The sequence below is a fragment of the Tupaia chinensis genome, unplaced genomic scaffold (assembly GCF_000334495.1).
Source record: "Tupaia chinensis unplaced genomic scaffold, TupChi_1.0 Scaffold000402_1, whole genome shotgun sequence".
In the NCBI taxonomy this organism is placed as follows: domain Eukaryota; kingdom Metazoa; phylum Chordata; class Mammalia; order Scandentia; family Tupaiidae; genus Tupaia; species Tupaia belangeri.
Window position 1 is genome coordinate 1,362,306 of NW_006159904.1, and position 22,270 is coordinate 1,384,575.

At 36.0% G+C, this 22,270-nt stretch overlaps 2 pseudogenes; both read left to right on the forward strand.

Moving 5' to 3' along the window:
* The window catches only part of LOC102486754 (nuclear autoantigenic sperm protein-like), a 453,231-nt pseudogene that overhangs the window by 266,209 nt on the left and 164,752 nt on the right, over positions 1-22,270 (forward strand).
* LOC102485912 (general transcription factor IIH subunit 3-like) lies at positions 10,215-11,139 on the forward strand (annotated as a pseudogene).

The window sequence follows — 22,270 nt, forward strand, 5'->3', positions numbered from 1 at the left end:
TGAACAGGCTATTTGTGAAGGAGCAACACTTGTGGGAGGCAGAAGACTGAAGTAAGATTGGGCTGAGAAAGAACTTAAACTGCAGTGCAAGTGTGAAAGCCTCGGCCAATCCCATAAATATCTCAGGAACAAAGAGAGTCTTCCAGAGATGTTCCTTGGTAGACTGACATGATCAAACCTTTTTACTCCTGCAGCAAGCAGTCACTGAGTATGAACTTCCCTGGAAAGGTATTTGTTTGTATCCAGAGGCTCTTCACAGCTAATGCAGACCTTGAAGAGCTCAAAGAATTTCCATAAGCTGGCAAAGTAAGACCTTCGCTGAAGTGGTATCTGGGTTACATATCTCTAAGTCCACTATACTCCGTGCCCTGTGGTGTGTCTGTCACAGAAGACCTCTTAAGCAGTTTAAATTGACTTCTTCATGTACATTTGGGCAACAGCTCCTCTGGGACTGTAATATATTTGTCTTCCTGAGAATACTTAGAAGATTCAGTAAGAAGAAGACATATCATCCTCTTATTATGAACACGGTGTTAGACCGAAATTGATATTCATTGTTTCCCTTCTCTATTCTTCATTCTATTGTAGACTTCCCTCAATCTCAATACTATCTCAGTTCATCCTTTTTAAAAAGTCTATTTATTTCTTAAGTCAGCAAGACAGAGATAGAGTGACAGCACACTCAACAAGGTCTTTACAACTGTGATCCACCCCCTGCTTCAAACAACTCCAGATCATGGGCATGTGTAGGCCTGATGTTCTGAGGAAGTTCTTTTTTTTTTTTTTGGAGAGGTTTTCACTATAGGGTGCATGCGCTCGCCAGACAGACAGAGAGAGAGAGACAGAAAGCGAGAAATCACCCCCTGGGGGGGATGACTACACTGCAAGCCCTTCTCCTCCATTCTCCTCTTGGGATCTTGGGCACACACGCACACACGCCCAGTATGAGTTTAAGCCACCAGGTCCAGGACTTGAACCGTGGTCGGCTGCATGGGAGTCCAGCGACATAGCCATTACGCTAACTGCTGGTTCCCTTTTTTTTTTTTTTTTCTTTTGGAGAGGTTTTTGCTATAGGGCATGTACGCTTGCCAGAAAGACAGAGAGACAGAGAGACAGAAAGCGAGAAATCACCCCCTGGGGGGGATGACTACACTGCAAGCCCTTCTCCTCCATTCTCCTCTTGGGATCTTGGGCACACACGCACACACGCCCAGTATGAGTTTAAGCCACCAGGTCCAGGACTTGAACCGTGGTCGGCTGCATGGGAGTCCAGCGACATAGCCATTATGCCAACTGCTGGTCCCCTGAGGAAGTTCTTTTGATGTGAACCCAGATCCTTTCCATGTGGGTAAGTTTCAGAGGGCATCATATTTTACCATTGGGCCACCATCTTCTCCCCCTCAGTTCATCTTAATAGCTTACCCTGAGCAGTTTGAGTACCTAACATGCACACTCTTTTCAAGCCAAAGTTGCTGTGGTTATCACAATGGGACAAGTACTTAGAGATACCCAAAGGGTGTAACATAACCATTACTGTAAAGTCATACATCAACCTCTTTCTGATGATCCAAGTCCAGTTATTCCTTTCCAGATGTTGACTCTTCTCCTTTCTTGTTCATCTCTGGATGTAGTTTAGAGTTGAAAGGGGTTCTTTTCTGTTTGTTTTCTTGGGAAAGTATGTGCTTTTTCTAGAATAGGACCTTGAATTGCAATGCAGGTCTGAGAAAACCTTGGCTAACGGCTAAGAGGATGTCTAAGCAAATACAGAGTTGCCTTCTGTGGTGATAAGTTATTGGATGTGGCCTGCCTCAGGAAGAGCATGCTCTTGAGCAAGGTGGCTTACTGACAATGAGAAAAGGCCTGAAAGAACTGAAAGATATGGATTTTGGGCACACATATGTGCCTGGCATGAGTTTCAATTTCCCAGGTCCTGGACTCAAACTTGGTCAACCATGTGTAAGTCCAGTGCCTTAACCACTACACTACCTGCCGGCTCCCCCATGCTGTTTTGGTTATTACTACTTTGTAAAATATTTTGAGGTCAATTATGAGATGCCTCCTACTTTATGTTTTTAAGGTTTTTACTATGGTGTGTGCACTTGCCAGAGAGACAGAGAAAGACAGAAAGGGAAAATGAGCAATCACTCCTTGAGATGACCACACAGTATCTTCTCCATTTTCATCTCAGGATTTGGGGCACACATGTAAACTTGCCTGGTGCAAGTTTCAAGCCACCACCATGTCTGGGACTTGAATCATGGTCAGCCATGTGGGAGTCCAGCATCTTCACCACCACAGCACCTGCTGGCCTCTGCTGCTTCATTCTCTTTGTATTGTCTTGGCAATATAGTGTTTTGTATAAATCCAGATAAATTTTATGATTGCTTTTTCTATTGCTGTGAAGAATGTCACTGAAATTTGATTAGAATCACATAGAATATGTAAAATAATTTGGGTAGAACTGACATTTTGCTTATATTGATTCTTCTAATCCAAGAACACATTTGTGGATTTTTTTGTATCATTCTCAATTTATTTTTCAGTTTTTCATAGTTTTCCTTATAGAGGTCTTTCACTTCTTTGGTTAGGTTTGTTTCTAGGTATAAATATTCATCACAATCAATTAGAAAAAAAGGTAGCAAGTTAATACAGAGGGAAAAAACTAGTAAACACAACAGAACTTCAGTTCTTGCTTTAGTGATTGCTATAGAGATTACACATTTTCTCTGACATGTTACATCTACTCTAAAGTAATGTTTTTATCACTTCTTAGACCATGTTAGGACCATGTAGCTCCATTTTTTTGTACTCTTATGTTATATATTTTAATCCCAAGAAATTAGTATTATTTTATATAGTAGTCATTTAGATTTATCCACATATTTAGCCTTTCTATTGTTATTTGCTTTACTGTCAATATTTCTGCCTTTGTTTGGGATATTTTTCCTCCTGATAAAAGAATTCTCCTTAGTATACTTTTTGCCATTCTGTAGGAGACAATTTTATTTCTCAGTGTTTGTCTGAAAATATCTTTATTTTCTTTTTCTTTTCAAAAACTATTTCCAGATATAGAACTTTAGACTGGCACTTACTTTTCAACACTTCAACCATATCATTCTATTATCATGGCTTCCATTGCTTCTGTTGAAAGTCAGCCTTACTCTATGACGCTAATGAATAGTTTTTCTTTTCTCTACGTTAAAATTTTTCTTTTTGGTGTTTGGATCTTAGCATTCTTATAAAGATGCAAGAATATATGTTGTTTTTGTATTCATCCTTCTTGAATTTCATAGAACTTTAAGAGTTCATGAATTGATGTATTTTTTTTTTTGAATATTCTTAGGCAATATCATAGAAGATACTCACTTTGCCTATCTTTTCTCCTTTTAGGTCTCAGTAACTTGTCTACTAATAAATATTCCATATATTTCTTACACACTTTTTCTTTATTTCCTTCTTTTTTTTTTAATACTCTCTGTTTTTTAGGCTGGATCTTTAAAATTGGCCTAATTTTTAATTCTAATACTCTCTTCTATTTAATGTGTAGATTCTATTTAATAAATTTTTTTATTTTAGTAGTTTTTTTTTGTTTAGAACTTCTGTTTGATTGTAGTTTATATCAATTTTCCCATTAGGTCATCTCTTTTCTTTCTCTCTCTCTCTCTCTTTTCTCTGTTTTCTTTAGAGCACATGCACTTGCCAGGGGGAGAAAAAGAGAGAGAAAGTGAAAAATCACCCTCCAGGAGGTAGGGTAAAGCCACAGTCCATTTTTCTCCATTCTCCTTTTGAGATTTTCAGCACGCATGCACACATGCTCAGTGTGTTTCACAAGTCACCACATCCAGGATTAGAACCACACAGTTGGCTGTGTGGGATCCAAGTGCTTTAACCACCATGCTACTGACTGGCCCACTATCTATTTTTAAAAAATAGCAATCACAGTTATTTTAACATCTATTTGTGAGAACTTTAAGGTCTTCATCACCTGAAATCTGCTTCTACTTTTTCTTTTTAACTTTTTTTCTTGGTTTCTGAGTACTTAAGTCTTTTCTAACACACCTAATAACTTTGTTAATAAATGCCAAATATGTTTAAAAAATGACATAGATAATTTGTTAAGTTTTGCCTGATGTTATCTTTCTCTAGAGAGGATTTAATGTTAATCTGCTTGACAGTGTAGGAATAGATCACCATTACCATTTATTTTGTTTTTCCCTTAATTTTTAAATTTTATTTTCTTTTATACATTCAATCACATGTTACTTAGCTTGCAAAATGAATATTCCAACACATGTATATTTCTCACCAGTCCAATTAACAATACTATAAAATTATCTTCAATAGATATTAACCCATTTCTTTGTCCCATAAATGACTTGCCTCTGTATTTTTCTCTTTAAGGTCCTTCCTCATACTCTACTCTTTCACCATCCCTCCTTGTAAGGGAGATACAGATCAAAACCACAATGCAATACCACCTAACTCCAGTCAGAATAACAAAGATTAAAAAAAAAAATGATAAGTGCTGATGAGGGGTGTGGTGGAAGGGGAACTCTTCTACACTGCTGGTGGGAACGTAAATTGGCCCATCCACTGTGGAGAACAATTTGGAGATTCCTCAAAGATCTGCAAATAGAACTACCATATGATCCAACAACCCCACTTATTGGTATCTATCCAAGGGACAGAAAAATTCTTAATCAGAAGAGTGCTTGTACATCCATATTTATTGCAGCATTATTCAGAATTTCTAAGACATGAATCAACCCAAATGCCCATGAACAGATGAATGGATTGAAAAAGTGTGGCACATATACTCTATGGGATACTACTCAGCCATAAAAATCAACACCCTGGCTTTTGACAAAAAGTGGATGAATACCACTTCTAGGATTGAGTGAGTTTAACACTGGATTTTTAAGAGAGTGTTGCCCTTAATCATAAAGTGTGGTCTTATCAAAATCTTTTTTGAAGGTCTGTTTGTCAGGGGATGCCTTATTTAGAGACTCCTGAACCCCAATTTTTGTATTCCTACTCTCATTAGGCTGATGAAAACTTAACTTAGGTTTCCAAAGTTTGCTTCTTGGTATCTTGACCTGACATTTCTTATAGCCTTGACCTAACATTTCTTGTGGCCTTACATTTCTTATAGCCTGATAAATACCTTCAGGGGACAAATTATACTGCATTTTCCTTCTAGTTACTCTCCTAGTTTTTCTTCAGAATAAATAAAAAAAATTCTATCTTCAAACTAATGCATGTTGTATTTTCTCTATCTTCTGTAGTTGTTTTATACTAACCAACCCTATTATAAAATTTTTCACTAACATTAGGAACAAGAAATCCTGTAGTTTTTTTCAGCACAAGGAATGTAACAGGTTTATTGTTGTATTGCTCATATCTTTCACAATCCTTGACAAATGAAAGTGCTCAGAAAATTTTTCAATGAGTATAAATATGCAAGAGAAATATGAAACAGGACCAGTATTCAGGGTCAGATTTTGGTCTGATGAACTAGCCAAGATTAGTAAAAAGTTCTTTAATGCTCATTTAAGTCCAAGATATTTCACAGGATCTTTCTTTACAACATGGATTCTCTTTTATCTTTTTCCTCTTCTGAAAAACATTTGGAATTCATTTGATGCAATTTATCCCTTAGTCTTATGTTGTATCAATAATGTATTTGATGTATAAGCTGAAAAGTATATTTGAGATGTTAGTGTAACATAAGCTCTAGAACACAGGCTCTGTCATATTTCTGCTATATTCTTCAAACTATCTCAAACATTGCTAAACACAATGGCATGTGATGATTTCTTCTCTAAAACATGATGTTGGGGGCAACAGGTAGCGTGGTGGTTATGGGCATTGGACTCCCACATGGTCGACCGTGGTTTGAGTCCCAGACCTAATGGCTTTCTTTCTGGATTTCCTTCTCTCTCTCTTTCTCTCACACACTCTCTCTCTCTCTTGCTCTGTCCTTCTCTGCTCAAATTTAAATAAATAAATAAATAAAGTTAATAAAATACTTATAAAATACCCATAATGTAATCAATGTCAAAGTTCTATAGTCTAAACTTGGAAGATTCAAATAATGTGTATTGGTGTATAAATTTTTTTAGATTTTTTTTTATGTGAGCATGTGAACAATTTTTAAATGTAGGCTCCATATAAAGCTTTATGTTTATGATAAGTGTCCAAATATGACATTGATGTTATTCATATAGCTGTCACCATGGCCTGATGAGAGGAGAGCAGAATAGTCAATGACAAAAGGTAAGAAGAGAGGGGTAGACGATGGTATAGTGGCCATCTAACTGGACCCACATGATAAAATTCTGGGTGTGTGCCCTAGAACCTCTGTGTGCACAGCAGACAGGACAGTGTACACCTGTGATCCAGGCTGGCTAGGAATAGGGTGGATCATGGCATGAATACCTTAATTGACTACGCTTGTCTTTCTATCTCTGTGTTTATCTTTCTCTCATGGAAAAAATAAACTTTATAAAATAAGAAGAGCTGTTGAGACCAGCAGTTAGCATAATGGCTATGTTGCTGGACTCCCATATAGTCAACCATGGTTCACGTCCTGGACCCAGTGGCTTAAACTCACGCCGGGCATGTGTACATGTGTGCCCAAGATCCCAAGAGGAGAATGGAGGAGAAGGGATTGTGGTGTGGCCATCCCCCCTGGGGGATGATTTCTTGCTTTCTGTATCTCTGTATCTCTCTGTCTTTCTGGCGAGCACACGTGCCCTATAGCAAAAACCTCTGAAAAAAAAAAAATAAGAAGAGCTGTTTATTGTATGCTTAATGTTGCAACAAAGACCGTGGTCCTTATTTTACGTAGAGTGTCATTTAATCTTTATAACCCAATATGGAGGTACTATTGTTTTTTCAGTTTTTAGATGAGAAAATGGGGGTGAGAGATGCTTAAGTCACTACCCTAAGGTTATAGAGCTAGTCTGTAAGAAAACTAGCATAATGATTGTGGTAAGATGTGGTCCTAACAAAATATGTTCTAACCTCCATTCCAAATACAATCAATCTCTGTTCCTAGGAATTAAGAATAGATAGAGACAAATGATTAATTTTGTTGTCTCACTGCCCTTAGTATAGTAACACTTAGAGAAAGGAAGCAATGTTTATTTGAAAGCTTTGTTTCATCATAGGCATATGTAATAATCTGAATGAAAAGATGTTTCACAGCAAGCATCAGCTGGTTCAATGACTGTTTCATATTACAGTTTCTTTTGTGTCTTCATTTTCTATCGTTAAACTCAGGAAATACATGACCTAATATTGACAACGTCAGAAAAGAGCACTTAGCAAAAGTATTAAATGGACTAAAAGTTTTATCTATATTGATAGGCTAAAACATTGGGTTTCTTCATTTGGGAAGAACAAGTGTGAATTCTCCTATATCCTCAAATTCTAGTGAATCACAAAGATTATAGTTTGGATGAAGAAAGATCAAAATACATGTAAGAACAATGTTGACAATGCTTGAACTCTCTATGGAAGGAACTACGCATGGATTATTCATCAGAAAGAAATTAATACCAGTTAGCCATATAGAGGTGAATGAAAAATATATTTTCACAAAAATTCATAATTAGAAAAAGGCTGAGTCAGGAAAACGAAGGTTGTGTTGTGTTCTGGTTTAGTTGGATTGATATAACTGGAGAGAGAATGGAAGGACACTCCAACTTGTATTAGCAAACAGGGTCACACTAACTTCATCTTACTACTAATTATAAGGTTTAGTCATTTCAGAAGTGTGGATTCTAAGAGAAGATTCAAAGTGAGTCCTACTTAAGCAGGAAGAAATTTGCCATTCAAAAAAATCAAGTGGTGGTTGATGGTAGATTAAGATAGTGAGGAGGAAAAGGAAACACAGGGGAGTTACTATGTCTCCTTCCTTTAAGGTTGCTCTATCTATATCTAAACATTAGCGCAAATTCTGCAAATGACTATATCTCAAAAGGAAGTTTTAGAATGTTACTTGATGAACTTGCCTGAAGACACACATTTCTGAAATAAACTTACTTGATTACTGAAAATTAATAATTTTTCCCAAAATGTTGTATGAAATAAATGTAAGTTATATAGAATAAAAGAGGGTAGAGAAGGGAGTTAGGATAAATAGAAGCAATTTAAAACCTTCCAGTCATCATAATTACCCAGAACAATGCTAGACATTATAAAAAGTTACTTAGTTTTATTAATTATTTAATTCCATTGTACTATTTGACAAGATAATAGCTAACTATTTTAGACTCCATATCATCACCATGGGTTATGGTTAGGAGTAGGTAAAAAAAGGGAAGCTGTCCTGCATCATTCTGTACTTACATGAAGCACAAATACAAGATGCTACTTACTGGGTGTATATCAAAAGAAATGAAATCAGTATTTCTGAGTGATTTCTGAACTCCCATGTTGGTGACAATATGATAAGCACTAGACACAATAGCCAAGATATAGGATCCTCAGTCATCCATCAATAGATGAATGGATGAAGGAATGTGGTTTATATAACATATACAATGGAATACTATTTGGCCATAAGACAGAAGAAAATCTTGTCATTTTGGGCAATGTTGTTGAACTTGATAGGTTTTATGTTAAGTAAAATAAGTGAAATACAGAACAACAAAGGCTGCATGATCTCACAGTGGAATCTAAAACATTTGAAGCAGAAGAGAGCAGAATGGTGGTTACTAGAGTGTTTCTTGAACAGTTGTGTTTGTGTGTTGGGGAATGTTGCAAAGTTTCTGGCCAAAGAATGCAAAATTATGGTTAGAAAGGAAAAATAATTTCAAAAGATATATTGTATAGTCTGACTACTGTAGCTAGTGATAATATATTGTAGTGTTGAAAAATGCTAAATAGTGGATGTCATGAATTCTTGCTACAAAACTGATAACTATGTGAGGTAATGTATATGTTAATTAGGTAGATTTTTGTCATTCTGCAATGTCTACATATTTGAATGCATCATGTTTTACGCAATAAATACATACAAGTTTCCTCGTCGATTTAAAACAAAATAAAGTACAGAATGCTTTCAGGACACACATTTTTTAATATGATCTGAAACCATGTGAGTTGATTCTTCTAAAAGCCTATGAGAAACTAATGAAATAATGTGCCTTTTGGGGGCCAGCCTGTAGCATGGTGGTTAAGGTGCTGGATCCCAGAGGGCCGACTCTGTGGTTCAAGTCATGGACCCAGCAGCCTAAAAAGCATGCTGGGCACATGTGCATATGTACACAAAATCCAGAGAGGAGAATGGAGGAGAAGGAATTGTGGCATGGCCATCCTCCCTGGTGAGTGATTTCTCACTTTCCCTATCTCTTTCTCTCTGTCTATGATGAGTGTGCATGCCCTATAGCAAAAATCTATCAACAACAACAACAAAAGAATGTACCTTGTGTCTTCTTAAGTTGATTCCTTTAAGGTAGATATTTGATATATACCATCATTGTAATTGTCTGCTATGTTATAGTCTCAGTGTTGTGTGTTACACATATTTTAAAAAACTTATTTATGGAGTGTACAGAGACTGTACACTCTTAACAGGGTACCAATGTGGCATTTGACACCCAGCCTCAGTCAATCTGGGTCATAGGTGCATAGGTGCATATGTGCCCAATGTACTAAGGAGTTCTCTGGACTTGAACTGGCAAAATTTTCATGTGGGTCTGTTCCACAGATTGTTGCATTTCACTTTTAAGTCATTGTCTGATCCTCTCTACATACTTTTTTTTTTTTCAAGAGATATTTTTGCTATAGGGCACATGTGCTTGCTGGAGAGACAAAGACAGAAAGCAAGAAATCACCCCCAAGGGGGGATAACCACACCACAATCCCTTCTCCTCTATTCTCCTCTTGGGATCTTAGGCGTGCACACATACATCCCAGTGTGAGTTTTAAGCTGCATGGTCTGGGATTTGAACCATGGTCAACTAAATGGGAGTTTAGTGACATAACTGCTATGCCATCTGCTGATCCCCCCACTATATACTTTCAACACTCTGAATAATCTTGGAAGGTAGACATTTCTGTGTTCATGTTATAACTGTGCATACCAATGTTTAGGAATTTAAGCAGTTTACCTTAAATCTCAAAAATGGTCCCAGAGCTGGGACTCAAATTCAACTCAAACAAAACCTGTGTTGTTCTGCTTAAGTTGAGGAGCAGGACCCACTATGGATTTAGATGATGAGTTAAATCTTTTGGTTATCATAGTTGATACCAACTCAGTTTGGTGGTGAAGAAAGTATTAAAGGAATCTCGGTTCACTTTATTCAAATGCATAGATGCAGTGATACTGCTGCCAAATGTCAATTTATTCATGATTCACTCTAACAAACTTGGTGTAATAGGAAGTCATATTCAGAAAAGTCAATTCTTATATTCTGAAAAGAATGACAGAATTGAAGACTTCTTTGGGACTCTGGCAACTCTCCTTAATTTAATCTCTCAGAGAAAAAAGACAGGAAATATGAGCTGTTAATAGCAAATGAAATTATTAGTGAAGAAATGAAAGACCTCAAGACCAAGAGCGATATTAAGGGTCAACATACAGAAACTCTGCAGGTTGGATCTCTGGCCAAAGTCTGTTGCTACATTCATAGAATGAACAAAGTAGTTAAAAATAATCAGGAAGTGATTATTTCTTTCAAGGATATTGGTGATTAAGGCTGCAGAAAACAGTGCCCTGTAGTGCATGAACTTCATATGTGTCATCTTCACAGAACAGAAATAGAATATTTTGATCCATGCTCATGATTTAGACTCTGATTCAGGACTCGTCCAACAGGCCTGTGACATCACAGGAAGATTGTACTTCAAGGTACCTCAGAAGCTCTCCATCCTGTAGTATTCACCGTGGATTTTTCTTTAGATCAAGATCAGAGATCTCAGTTACCCTTCTTACACCTGATTCAAGTTGACTAAAGGACTGTTTGTTTGTGTCATTGAAATCTCATTGAAATTGGCTCTGTTTGTTCTATGCGTTTGTCTGTATTCGGCAGTCTGAGCCCTCTCTGGACTACATGTGACACAGCCTTTAAGCTTCCCCTTCCTTCCATATTGAAGGTCAAGAAAAAGAAACTAAAAGTATCTACATGACATTGAAGTGTTTGCCCCATCTTTTAGAGCCATTAATAGAAATTATATGGCAGAATCATTATGAGACGGCTCTGAGAAAAATAGAGGTGTATAGGATTATTTTTAAAATTAAAGGTCGTATTCCCAAAACATTGCTCTCACCTTATGTTTCTATGGCAGATTTGTTTGAGGGAGTCATTCTATGCAATATATTCTAAAATCTTTTCTGTATGATTTTGTCCAGAGAGGGGGAAGAAAACAAAAATGTGCAAGTTTAGTTTTTTTAGTGTGATGATTATTTGTAAAAATCAGCATGTCATGACTGACTATGAGCTTTTGAATTAGTATCCAAACTATTTCCTTACTGTGAAATATATGGCATGTGATATTGAACAAAACTTTGGAAAAAGTGTCAATTTAATGAGTAATGACATTACTGCAGAGTTCAAGTCCCAGATCCAGCAACCTGAAAAACATCCAGGGCACTTGTCCTTGCATGCCCAAAGTCCTGAGAGAAGAAGGGATTATGGCATGACCATCCTGTCTGTGGGGGTGCTTTCTTACTTTTCCTCTGTCTCTGTCTTCCTCTAGTAAGTACATATGCCCTATGGCAAAAAAAAAATTAAAAAAATAAATAAGAAGTAATCGGATTAATTAAGATAGAGTTGGTCCAGACACAGTAGAGTGTGTTGGTTGATGCTGAGGCCACAGGGGAGGCCCACGGTTGGTTCCCTGACAACTTTAAAAGCTAGAGGTGGTGGGGCCTGCAGTTAGCGTAATGGCTATGTCACTGAACTCTCAAGTAGTCAACTGTGGTTCGAGTCCTGGGCCACAGCTTAAACTCACGCTGGTAGCGTGTGCGTGTGTGCCCACGATCCCAAGAGGAGAATGGAGGAGAAAGGATTGTGGCGTGGCCATCCCCTCGGGGGCTGATTTCTTGCTTTCTATCTCTCTGTCTCTCTCTGTCTTTCTAGCGAGTGCATGTGCCCTGTAGCAAAATCCTCTCCAAAAAAAAAAAAAAAAAAATCAACAGTTAACTTTGACTTTAGTCGTAAAAATAAAATCCTTGCCTAAATTTAGATTTAACTTCAGATACTAACAGTTTTTATCTTTTGTACATCAGTACATGTTTGGACAAAGTTAAACAAATAATAATAACAGTTTGTCATCAAATAACTATAAAATCTGATTTAAATAAGTAAGGAGAACAAATGTAAGTCTGATAGCAATGTTTTCAAAAACAGTTGTGCAAAGACCTTATTTGTGAAAGCTAATGCCTAGGTTTTAAGGGGCAATTTATTTTGCAAAATGAACTTTATTTTAAATTGTTCCCAGGTAGAATTTTTTTTCTTTTTTAATGGAAAAAAAAAAAAGCACTTTTTTTCTAGAGAATTGTCCTCTAGAAATTTTAGACTGAATTATGAAAACTTATTTATTATTTTTTTGGAGAGATTTTTGCTATACGGTGTGTGTGCTTGCCAGAGAGACAGAGAGAAAGAAAGTGAGAAATCACCCCCTAGAGGAGATGGCCACACCGCAATCCCTTCTCCTCCATTCTACTCTTGGGATCTTAGGCACGCACGCACATGTGCCTGGCATGAATTTAAGCCACCGGCTTCGAGACTGGAACCGCTGTCGACTACATGGGAGTTCAGCAACATAGCCATTAAGCTAACTGCTGGTCCCATGAAAACTTATTTAAGCTCCAAACAAAAATTATTCGTAATTTCAACTCATGACAACAATTTATTTTTCTATATAATCTCAAAATTATTAAAAAGAACTTTTAAGTTCCAGTATAGTGTAGGAAGGGTCTAAGGGATAATGTCTAATTTTGTTTGTTTTAAAAAGTATTTTGACAGGGAACAGCAGATGTCATAATGGTTTCATCAATGGACTCCTATGTAGTTGACTATGGTTTAAAACCTGGACCTGGCGGCTTAAAACTCATGCCAGGCATGTGTGCGTGAGTGCCCAAAATCCCAAGAGGAGAATGGATATGAAGGAATTACAGTGTGGCCTGCCCCTGCTTTCTGTCTTTTCAGCAACTGCACATGCCCACAGCAAATAAACAAAAAATTAAAAAGTATATTGATGGAAGCCTACTGTATACAAAAGCTTGTATATAAGTAAGATTTTAGTTTTCTTTTTATACCATCTCAGTATCTCAGTCTTATTTAAATAATTTGATTTTTGGTTAGATCATTTCAAGGAGATTTTGTATTTTGTATTTTCAGTTTTGTTAACAAACACAAATATTTTTTTTTTTTGGAGAGATTTTCACTGTAGGGTGCGTGCGCTCACCAAACAGACAGAGAGAGACATAGAGACAGAAAGTGAGAAATCACCCCCCAGGGGGGATGGTCACGCCGCAATCCCTTCTCCTCCATTCTCCTCTCGGGATCTTGGGCACGCACGCACACGCGCCCGGCGTGAGTTTTTTTAAGCCACCGGGTCCGGGACACGAACCGCAGTCGACTACGTGGGAGTCCAGCGACATAGCCATTACGCTAACTGCTGGTTCCCACAAACACAAATATTTTTGTGATCCCTTTGCAAGAATTTGTTAATATTTAAATTTGAGAATCTGTATTTTAAAAATATTATTTAGTATTTCACAGACTAAGTGAAATGAAAATCACTGTTTTAAGTTAGGAAATAACATCACATATTTAAAAGATGAATAATTTTCAAACAAGATAATATGCTATTTGTTGTTACATTTTGCATTTGGAATATTATATATATTTGCATAGTTATGTTTAACTTTTTTTAACTGTTGTGTTAATGATTTATTAATGTAAATTTTCTTAAGAAAATAACTTTCATTAAAGAACTGTGCTGTTAATTGCTATGCTACATTAATTTTAGCCTTTTGCTTTTTTTTCCTAAAATTAACATTGGTTAAGAAGAAGAGACAGCATTTCTAGTAAAGAGAGAAATATAATATTATATGTGTGTGTGTGTGCATGTGCATTATGGCTATGTGTGTGTGTGTTATGGCAGAGTAAAACATTTTTTCTTGGTATTTGAAATATTGTTAAAATTATATTTTGGGTAATTTTATAAGGCTAGATTATAAATTTCAAAGATGAAATCTTTTAGATCTTCAGTTATTACTCAGGATATTTAGGCTATGTGAAAATATACACTACAGAAAATTTCTGCAAGTATAGCAGAAATCAACTTTATGGGGACAGACTGGGTAGAAAAATTAATGGAGAGTATAAAGCCACTGTAGTCTCCTTGGATTACTAGCGGATTAGAAAATGAACAGGTATTTGGATAAGCAGTAGTTTGACTGTTTATTATACTTAGCTCTCTTCTCTGGTCATATTACATGATGTAACCCAATGAATCAGGAATTGGATCTGCATGGGGAGATGTGGATGACCACAATTCCCTAGTAGTCATTGCTTCTAGACACAATCCCCTGAAATCATTTCAGAAATCAACCAGAGCTCAAGGTTTGTTAAGGATGCTTACTAAAATGCTTACAGATAGAATAGAGAGTACTGATCTGGTGCCTGTTGCTGAGACTTCTGCACCTGACCTCCCAGTAACCTTTCTAGGGTGAAGCCCTTTGTCCTACACAGTCCTCACTTCAAAATGAATCATGTCTCCACCATGTCAGTGTTTTCATATAAGAGTATTTGTTCTCATGATGGATTCCATACTTTGTATGTCTCTAAGGACTGATCTTTATACATGTTATCGTTTTTATGTAGGCTTGTATTTATGAAACAAAACAGAACTCTTTGGGAGAATTTACTCATGAATTAAGTATGGAACAGAAATGTACATTTTTCCTATTCTTACAACACATGATGATTCTTAAAATTTTGTTTTTTATTAGATAAGTACTTTTTTATGTTGCTCTAAAGTTACTTTTTCTTTCTTTTTTCTTTTATTTGAGTTTTTTTTTTCTATAGAGTGCACGTGCTCACCAGAGAAAGAGAGAGAGAGACTGAGAGATCACCCCTTGAGGTGAAGGCCATACCACAATCCCTTCTCCTCCACTCTCCTCTTGGGATTTTGGGCACACAGGCACACTCACCCAGCATGATTTTTAAGACAGTGGGTTCAGGACTTGAATTGCATAGTTGGCCATGTGGAATCCAGCTGCCTTAAACTCCATGCCACCACTCTTCCCAAAGTAATTTTCTTATAAATGCAATCTTTTTATCCTTAGAATCAGAAACATTCAAGGTGCTTTTTAAGAAGATAGGATCTGTTCTGATTAAAATGTGTGCAATCAGAGTGTCTGAAAGTAGGGCCTGAGAATCTGCATTTTACATGTTTCCTAGATGGTTTGATATATATTAAAATTTGTGAACTTTTACGTAGGAGAATTAAACACCTGTGTCAAGGTGTTTGACTTTCTTTATCTCCTTTTGTACAAAATTCTTCCCTTTTTTGCTTATCTGTACCTTCCTTTTCTCCAGATGTAACAGAAATTTCAGGACAATTCTGTGATTGAATTTTATTCTGCAGGTATCTTTCGACATTTAATGAATATTGGCTCTGAGACTGTTAATACATATTGAAGATCTTTAAATGATTGTGACTCAGGGCATTGAATGGTTTCTCCTGTCCAAAAGAATCCCCCGTTTAGACTTCTCTGACACCATCGTTGTTTTCCTTTCAGATTATTTAAAATTAGCTGTCATGTCTTTGGGTTAATGGTGGTTTTTGCACTTTTGCAGTTATAGGATACTATAAGATTTAGAAATATTTAATGCAATAAAATATATCAGACTTAAAATGCTACTTTAAATATGAAATACTACTTGCTTTGGTAATGAATATAATTCTTGGATTTTAGGATTTTGATAGTAGATTGTTTCAGATTTTTTTGATTTGAGGTCCTAATGTGAGAAAAGAAGGAAAAATATGGTACTTATCAATACATTTATCTAAAATGTGTCAATATTACCTAGAAAAGAAGAAATATCTGACAGAATGGTGTTCATATTTATAAAGGTCAATTACAACAGTGACATATTAATATCTAAGTCTAGACTTAACAAAAATAATTGTTGACTAAAGCTGACTTAATACAGTAGTTGTTTTCCATGAGACATTTGCTATAAAAACTGATATTCCAATCTATTACATGAATATTCATGTGAATATACGATATAATTTTATTATTACATAAATATTCATATGAATCTATGAAATACTTTTATTATTTATCCTACCATGTTTCCCAGGCTCTCATCATTGACTCAGAGTGTGTATAAGATCAAGTTAATAGAAACGGAGTCAATCTCAGAACTTGGGTTAACCTATTGGAAAAGTGGCTCTCTTCTGTTGTTCCTAGAATTGTGAAGTGAGGCTAGAGCTGTTATAGCTTTCTTATCTTCACAAGGTGAGACCTAATTGGACAATTTAGGCAATCCAGAAAAAAGGAATCAAAAGATAGAATAAAAAGCAGTTTTGAGTATCATCATTTAAGTCTTTGCATCAAACATAACGTGAAGGTAAATGTATTTCTGTTATATGAGCCCATGCATTTTTTTTTTTTTTTTTTGCTTAAGTCAGGCTGTTTGTGTGCTTAATATGAGACTGAAAGAATCTTAACCAATGTACCGTCTTACAATCTCAATGCACTTCAATGTTATTGTTCATGTAAGATCTGACTTCACTATACAGCAATCATCAAGAGGGCAGAACCATGTCTGTCTTGTCTGCCATTGTCTCCCTGGTACCTTCTACAATTTTAGCACAGAGAGACATACAATAAATATTTTTTAGTGAATAAATATACAATATGTTATACTTCTTAATAAATCTAATATTACAGTATTTTCATGATATAAAATGTTTCTTTGTTTTTTAGAGGAAAAATTTCTCTACCTCAGATCCAGTTTTTCTATTTCCTATATAAATTTTAAGATACAGCTTGCTATCACCTTGTTTACTCCTCTACCTTATCTTTGTAATGATCAAAACAATTCTTTTTTTGCCTATTGATTTGCACTAACTATTTCTTGTTTTTACAAACTGTCCTCTAGTCTCTGTTCACATATCATTTTATTTATACATCAATTACAGCAAATTTTACCTGTTCATGCTTCTCTTTGTTCCTTAAACTGTTTATTCTTGGAAAATAGCAACAAAGTCCCTTTTTACCTTTATATTGCCTGTGACCATTACAGTGTTTTGTATTTGCTTTAAAAATGGAAAATGCTTGCAGGCATTTTTCTTTAGTTTCTCATTCAACTTGTGCCAGTGTTATATGCCATTACAAACATAACTGAACTGAACATTCCCAGATTTTTAAAAATTATAATTTATGGTTTACATATAATTGTTGTACATCTTTGTGGTGGGTACAGTATGGTTTTTCAAAGCATGTATACAGTGTGTAATAATCAGATTAAAGATATAATCATATGCATTTTCTTCAACATTAAACATTACATTATGTTATGCATATTTGATAATCTTTCTTTCTGAAATGTGTTTATATATATATATATATACATAATTGTCAGTGGTATTTTTACTCTGTTGTGGTACTGTTCCATAATCTATTTCACTTTTTACATGCAGTGCATTCTTACATATATTAACCATTTTCTAATGAACTCCCTCCCCCCATCACCACCCTCATCCCATTCAGCCTCTGGTATCTTCTATCACTATTTCCACTTCAATGCCATCCAGTCCTTCAATTTCCTTCATACAGTGTAGAGATACAATATATATTAAGTGAGCATGCATATACAATATTTATCATTCATAGTCTGTCATATCTCACTCAGCATTACATCTTCTAGTTTCATCTATCTTGTGTCAAATGACAGGATTATGTGCTACATTTTCTTAATCCATTTTCACTATTTACAAAAATTAGCTCAAAATAGACTAAAGACTTAAATGTAAAGCCCAAAACTATAAAACTGCTCAGGGAAAACACTTCAAGATACCAGAGTATGCAAAGATTTCTTGAAAAAGACTAAGTGTGGTCAGTGACACCAATAGTGGTCTTATATCAAACTAAAAAGTTTCTGCATAGCAAAAGAAACAATAAATACACAAAACAAAGAATGGCAGAAAATATTTGCAAACTATACTTCAGATAAAGGATTGATTACCAGAATGCATAGGGAACTCAAGCAATATACCCACAAAAAAACCCCACCATCTAATTAATAATTAGGGAATTGGGACCAGCAGATGGTGGTATGGTTACTTCACTGGACTCCCACATGGCCTACTGCAGTTCTGGACCTGGAGGCTTGATAATCTCGCCAGGTGCATGTGCGTGCATGCCAAAAATCTTGAGAGGAGAATGGAGGAGAAGGGATTGTGGCATGGCCCTCTCCCCTGGGGGTTAGTTTCTCACTTTCTGTCTTTCTATTTCTCTCCAGCAAGTGCATGTGCAATAGAGCAAAAATCTTTCTTTAAAAAAAAAAAAGAATTGGGGAATTAATCTAAACAGACAATGATCAAAGGAAGACATACAAATGGCTAATAACCATTTGAGGAAAATATTCAACATCTCTTATAAAGCAAATGCAAATCAAAACAACAATGAGATATCACCTAACCCGTTATAATTTATGACTAAAAATCCCCAAAGGATAACAAGTGCTGGGAATTGTACTGCTGCCAGGAATATAAATTAGTACAGACACTGTGGAAAACAATATGGAGATTTTCCCTCAAAAATAAAAAATGGAACTATCTTACGAGCTAGTAATCTCTCTTGGGCATTTACCCAAAGGACAAGAAATTATTCTGTCAGAGACATTTGCACATCATTGTTTATTGCAGCATTCTCCATAATAGTTAAATTATGGAATCAACCTAAGCTCTTAGATTTTCTTATTTCTATCAACTGGTATATAGATATTCAGTCCAAAAAACACTTCAGGGGCAGACAACATATTGTGGAGAGAAGCTTGAAAACTAGATTTTAACAGTAGCCATCCATAAGCACAGATTTTGTAAATCACTTGGAAAAGGTAATTAGCCCAAGTGGAGATGAAAATAGAAAATCCCAAAACTAAACTGTGAAAGCAGAGACCCACAGATAATGTTCACAGTGAGGAAAAAGCCTTTGTGTTGAAGATGTTTTGAATTACCTGGGCTTCAGAAATCCTTTATTGATAGTGAAGTATAGTGGCAGTCATTGTTACCTATTGAATAGCCATTCCCTAGCCCTTCTTCCTTGATGAAAATAAAATGACAGTTATTTAGATGTTAGGCAGATAGTAGATGCTCAGGGAAGCAATTTTCTTTTCCAGCAGTTGGAGACAGCTTGTTTTAAGATAATTATGGGAATTGCCTTCCTCCCTGCCAAAGATGTTCTAATGGCAAACATTTAACCCAATTCTTATTAATGGGATATATAGGGAATACTATCCAGGGCTTTTGGAACATTTTCTTTCTTGACCTACAGAGAGAGGAAGAAAGAGGATGGATTTCACACTATGAAAGCATATTCCTCCTTTTTTTTTTTTTTTTTAAGAGGTTTTAACTATAGGGCACTTGTGCTTGCCAGAAAGAGACAGAGACAGAAAGTGAGAAATCACCCCCTGTGGGGATAGCCACGCCGCAATCCCTTCTCCTCCATTATCCTCTTGGGATCTTGGGCATGTACGCACACGTACCTGGTGTGAGTTTAAGCTACCGGGTCTGGGACTCAAACCACGATTGACTACATGGGAGTCCAGCAACATAGCCATTATGTCAACTCCTGGTCCCAGCATATTCTTTTCATAATGGCTATTTCTTGTCCTTGTCCTTTCTTTGGAAACAATAATAATGACTTGTTCCAAAGCAGCAATTCAATGTATTGAGTAGATAAATCTAAAATGTTTAGGATGGTAGAGAAAAAATATGGAAGGAACCCAGATTTATTGATGGCATTGTTTAACTATTAATACTGATGCACAATCTATCTTATCAAATGAACAAAAAATTGGTTTTTGATTTAAATTATTAAGGGTTTTATTATTTGTACATGTACCATAATAAGTTCACTGCTTTATCTCAGGCAAAGAGTGAAAAAGTGGGCATAATAATATTATAGGTTTGAACTAGATAGTGATGCTGAAGTAAAACATGATGCTCCATTAGGCAACCCCACATGGGACATTTCCTGCTTCAAGTATAGTACCCTCCCTGAGTACTTTAGGCGCATGCCTGTGATTCGGGCCTAGCTGAGGGCTGGGGGTGGATTGTGGCATTAAGACACTGTTGGGGTGCTATTTCTCTCTCTTGCTCATGGCAGTAATAAAAAAGTAAACTTAAAAAAAAACTTTATTAAAAAAATCTTATTTATTCCTTTTTAGGCATCTACCTAACTTTGTTGTGTAAAATTCAGGCTTATAAAAAGATTTGTTAGAATAGATGGTGTGCAATTGTAGAATTTTGTAGAAAGGTAATGAGAAACATCACATTATGTTTTGATGGCTGTATTTTATCTTAAGCACTTCTACAAAGTCCCAGAGACAAAAATCAAGGAATAGCCAGAGTGCTATCCTTTCATAGTGTGTTTTCCTCTCCCTCTCTCTTCCTTTCTCATAGGTCAAAAAACCCCACAAAAAACCACCTTTTCAAAATCCCCAGATAGAATTACCCTTACATCCCATTAAGAATCCGGTTAAATGTTCACCATTAGAATGTCATTGGCAGGAAGGAATGTTATTCACATAATTGACTTAAACCAGGGTGCCTCCACTGTTAGAAAAGGGAACTACTTTCCTGAACATGAACTACCTGCCTAATATCTAAAAAACTGCTGATTTTCCATCACAAACAGTGATATTAGGCTCTTAAAAGTTGTCTGTATGTTACCAGATTTGAATCAGTATTTTTCTAGTGTAATATGATGACCGCTTATAGCCAACATTTTGATTTTTTAAATGAATGGGAAAAAAAATAAAGTCATGCTTCCTAATATTCAGACTTTCTTGCCTAAACTGTTTATTATTTCTTTGGTTTAAGAATTCAGAACTTCCTGACCTTCAGTGATTTACATTGTGAAAATTCAGACATGAGGTCATATGAGCTTCCTGAATTTGGTACCATCAATGTTAATGTGGAGCTATCTATTTGGAACATAAGTATTGCTTACAGTTTTCACTAGTTTGCTTATAGTAACTGTGTCATCATGCATTGACAATTGCAAAGAGTTCAGATAAAAATATACATTTTGGGTAAAGATTACAGTGACTATGTATGTAAGAAAAATCAAATTGCAAATTTGAAGCACAAAATCATGAAATATGCAAATGTACCAGAATTTTGGAGTTTTACAAAGGCATTTAATATCTTAGTGATATATTAAATTTTTGATCTGATTGGAGATTTGTCTGTTCTCTCTCTCTTTTTTTAGGGGGGGTTTGCCACAGGACATGTGTGCTTGATGGAGAGTGACAGAGACACAGAGAGGGAAAGTGAGAAATCCCCCGCCCCCCCACAGGAGAGAGAGAGATGAGGGAGAGAGAGAGAGAAAGTAAAAAACTACTCCCAGTAGTGGAATGGCCATAACACAATCCGTTTTCCTTCATTTCCCCTTCCTTCTGGGATTTTGGGCATACACGCACATGTACCTGGCATCTTCAAGTCACTAGATCTGGGACTTGAACCATTCACTTGGCCATGTGGGATCCAGCAACCTTAACCACAATGCCATGGTTGGTCCATACACTCATTTTTTTTTTTTTTAAACTAAATGTATAGATATATCTCCATTAAGAGAGGTTTATTTTTTGTACAGCATTGGTTCTGTTTTTCTGGAGAACCTTAAAAAAGAACCTCAGTTTAAATTCCAAGATAATAGAATAAATTCCCTTAAATCACCTGTTAAACTATTCTCAAACCAAGTGTGATTGTGAAATTCTTTTCTTTAAGTTTATTTAGAGAGAGAGATATGTGACAGATTCTCACAATGCCATAATCCCTTCACCTGCCCAAGCTTTCAGCCAGCTAGGACTGTGAGTACACCTGGCATATTCAGGTCAACCCATGATCCAAATCGAAGCCTTATCTTATAGCTCCAACATTGCACTGTGGTACTCTACTGCCTGCACCATTGTGGGTGGGCCTGAAAATCCTTAATAATTTTCAGGAACTGTTTCTTATGATACATATGTATAAACACATACACATAGAAAGACAAAGACATGTA